The 4,131-nt window shown below is 36.6% G+C and overlaps 1 pseudogene; it reads left to right on the top strand.

Moving 5' to 3' along the window:
- The first annotated feature begins 212 nt into the window (after window positions 1-212).
- LOC149263882 (cytochrome P450 94A2 pseudogene) lies at window positions 213-2,222 on the top strand (annotated as a pseudogene).
- The last annotated feature ends 1,909 nt before the right edge of the window (window positions 2,223-4,131 follow it).

The raw sequence follows: 4,131 nt of genomic DNA, 5'->3' as shown, positions 1-4,131 counted from the left end.
TTGCTAGGGTTTCACCCCACCGCGTGAGATAAAAAGTGAAATCATGTGGTCTTCTTATGTGAGAATGGAATAATGCTGTTGTCCAGCAATTGGCTCCTTTTGCTGTCTATTTGCTAGGTTTTCACCCCCACCACAGGAAATGTAGAAGTAAAATCACGTGGTCTTCTTATGTGAGAATGGAATAATGCTGTTCGATGTGGTAGGAGCTCATGGGATAGGGATAGGCTACAGAGGTAAGAAGCATACGGCAGCCACGCTTTCTTTGTCATCCGGTTTTGTTTGGCTTCTGTGGTGTCTCTGATGCGCCCTTGTTTCCACTTACACAGATCCGAATTGAAGTTTTCTACACCAGACAAGCTTTTGCCATGGCTGTCGACCAGTTTCTGCTTGCCTTTCTTCTCTTCTCATTTGGCTTCCTACTCCTTTTCATTACAAGAAATCGAAGCAATCGGCCATACCAAGGTCCTGTAGTATATCCTGTAATTGGTACTCTGTGGGAATTTTTCAAGAACAGGGACAGAGTCCTGGAATGGACAACGGATGTTCTTTCCAGAATTCCTTCCCACACATTTATTGTTCAGCGCCCCGGAGGCGTCCGAGGCATTATCACCGCGAATCCCTCAAACGTGGAGCATATTCTGAGAACTAATTTTCAGAATTACCCCAAGGGAGAACGCTTCAGGTTCTTTCTCCACGATTTCCTGGGCAAGGGGATCTTCAACACTGACGGGGAGCTGTGGAAAATGCAGAGGAAGGTTGCGAGCTACGAATTCAATACCAAGTCGCTCCGGAACATAGTAGTGGAGGCTGTTCAGTGGGAAATCAAGAACCGGCTCATGGTGGTCCTCAAGAACGCATGCGAAGGAAGAGAGAAGATAGACTTGCAGGACGTTCTCATGAGGTTTGCATTCGACAATATCTGCAAGGTTGCGTTCGGGGTCGATCCCGGCTGCCTCTACCCTTGTCTGCCCAGGTCCCAATTTGCAGAGGCTTTTAACGATGCTACTGATATCAGCGCGGGTAGGTTTATTTCCGTTGTTCCATTTCTGTGGAAAATCAAGCGAATGCTTGACATCGGTTCTGAGAAGCGGTTAAGAGAAGCGATAAATGTAGTGAACAAATTTGCCATGGACATTATTCGTTCCAGGAGAAGCGAGATCTCTGAAGGGCATGTCAGGGAAGACCTGCTTTCAAGATTCATGGCGGCAGCTCTGTCTGATTCGGAGCAATTTGAGACAGATTGCGATCAGAAAGATTCTAAGAAATCGGAATTATTCATCAGAGATATGATGGTTAGTTTTATGATGGCAGGTAGGGATACTACTTCGTCTGCCTTAACTTGGTTTTTCTGGCTGATTTCGACTCGGCCCCATGTCCGATAAGCCATTCGCAGAGAAATTTTGGTCGTTACAGGCAGCAGAAATTCCATACAACCCGAAGATGAATGGGTCGTCTTCGGCTTTGATGAACTGAAGGGCATGCAGTATCTCCATGCCGCGCTCTGTGAGTCCATGAGGCTGTGGCCTCCCGTGCCTGTTGATTCAAAGGTTGCTGTGAAAGATGATGTATTGCCAGACGGGACTGTTGTACCCAGAGGATGGTTCGTGAATTACAGTATATATTCAATGGGCAGGATGGAGAGCATTTGGGGTGAGGATTTCATGGAGTTCAGACCCGAGAGATGGCTGAAAGATGGGGAATTTGTGGGGGAAAATCCCTACAAATTTACTGTGTTCCAGGCAGGGCCTCGCATATGTTTGGGAAAAGAGATGGCGTTCATACAGATGAAGTCCATTGTAGCATCTGTCCTTCATAGGTTCAGTCTGGAGGTAGACACCGGATACGTTCCAAAATATGCAATGTGCCTCACTTTGCGAATGAAGAATGGTCTGCCTGTGACAGTGAGAAGTCACTGCAACAGAGATAATATAACTGCCTGATCTCTCCCGGCTGCATGATGTCAAGGGTCAGCCAGGGACAATGTAACTGGAAGGTGCCCTGTAATAACTTCAAGCTATATGAATATTTAAATAGACAATTTACAGCTTTCTAATTATTTTGGATGGTTGTGCATTTAGGGTTTAAATGACATGTCAAACTGTCAGTAAATTTCTGCCGCAGCAATGATCTGATATCATTTTGTTCTATTCTAGCCGTGGATGAAAAGTTGGAAAAAGAAATTAGAGAGGTTCTATTCATAAATAGACGTGTCGAATTTTACATGGTTTTGGGTTTTTTAAGTTTTTCTATTTTGGAATCTGGGTTTTAGAATTTTAGTGGGCAAAAAATTAAAGATATTTTATAATATACGTGTTAAATTTTAGATGGTTTTTGTGTTTTTTTAAGTTTTTATTTTATTTTATTTTGGAATATGGTTTTTAGAATTTAATTGGAAAAAAAATAAAGATATTTTATTTATGAAGAGCGCTGTTGAAATTGTTGGGTCTGGAGTATGCCTTAAAAGACATAATTTATTTAAGGCATAATTTTTGAATTTTATATGGTGTGTGTGTTTTCTAATAATTATAAGATAAAGTTTTTATAATTTTAATTTAATTATCATTAATTATTAATTAGAAAATAAGAATTTAATTTCAAATAAATATTTTAGAATATTCATAATAATATATACAAATAGACAGCAAAAGGAATTAATAACAATAACAAATCATATTTATAGATTAAGAATCTCCATAGTAAAGTGGGACAATTTCTATGGTTAACAATTTTGTTCCATGTTTTTTTAAAATGTATGTATTTAACTTATTTATTAAGTTTTAATAATAATAATAATGTACAATAAAGTTATAATTGAGCTAGATTACTTAATTTTTTAAATTTTAAGAACATGATATGTATAATGAAGTATGTGTTTTGATGCTTATATCTTTTTACCAACCATTTAATTTACAAGGTTGCTCTAATTTTTTAAGAAAAATATAAAGTTACATTCTTTATATGCTTTCGGGGATTTTTTTCACTGATTTTATTTGGGACATTTTAAAGTTTTATCAAAAAAATAAGTTAGATATAAATTTGTTTTTTTCATGAGATTTAGTACAAGAAGAAAAAAAAACTCTATTTATTTTAAAGTTGTGATATTCTTTCAATATTACAAATATGACTTTAATATATATAAATAGAATAAATAGTATGATAAAAATTGCTAAAGAGTAAATTTTGATAATAAAAAATAAAAGATCTTAGATTACTTCATGAAAGAGAGTGGTAATATCTAGAAATGTCCCCATTCCTTTTTGGTATTGTCATACAGGTACCATGTTGCAACACAATTCCACTTTTGGATAAATCATCAACTTCCATAATTTTCCCTCTGTACATATGTTGAAGAGTGATATGGTTGAAAATTACTCTCAAACCTTTGGTTTCTTCCTAGAAAAAATTTAGAAACACATTGTGACATCTTTTGTTCAACTTTTAGCCATGTGATGACAATTTGAGAATCATCAAAAACCTATAAAAATTGTAACTATTTGACCCCTCCCCTAATCCTACCCTAAACTTGATGGAATAGTTATCTTCAAAGAATAGAATCCCCCCCTCCCCCCCCCCCCCCCACAACATACAGGAAGATCCCCTTGTGAGTGTTATTAAATGGCATAAGGTGTATTTATGGGTAAATGGTCATATCTTGTTTGGTTTTTGGCATGCCACCAAATACATGGAGATATTCTTTATAGTTTTATTGATCATTTATTGGAGAACATATAATTAGGTAGGTTAGAAAGTTAATATTCCAAGAGGGAGTGTTTAAAGACACCAATACAATAATTAAATATAAACAATCATACTTCAACATACAAAGGAATGCAAGAAACCAAAATATTTACATACAAAAAATGTCACTTGTCTTGTTCATAGACCATTGTTAAATTAACTCATAAGGTGATTTTGTATTGTAACAAAATGTAACTAACTATATTATATCCACAAAGATTGGCGAGATTGGCAAGGGCACATAACAAACTCATGATTTTTGCTATTTTTTTAACACCAGTGCAATATTATGGCTATTCAAGAGGTGAAATTACCTCCATACACCCACCAATAATTGCACCTTATTGAAGCCCAAGCATAGTGCAAAGTTTAACAAATCTAGCATCTAATAGA

The sequence above is a fragment of the Pinus tabuliformis genome, chromosome 6, assembly GCF_031772625.1.
Source record: "Pinus tabuliformis cultivar Carrire ecotype Pingquan chromosome 6, CPIR1, whole genome shotgun sequence".
Lineage (NCBI taxonomy): Eukaryota > Viridiplantae > Streptophyta > Pinopsida > Pinales > Pinaceae > Pinus > Pinus tabuliformis.
This window is presented reverse-complemented; position numbering and strand designations above follow the sequence as displayed.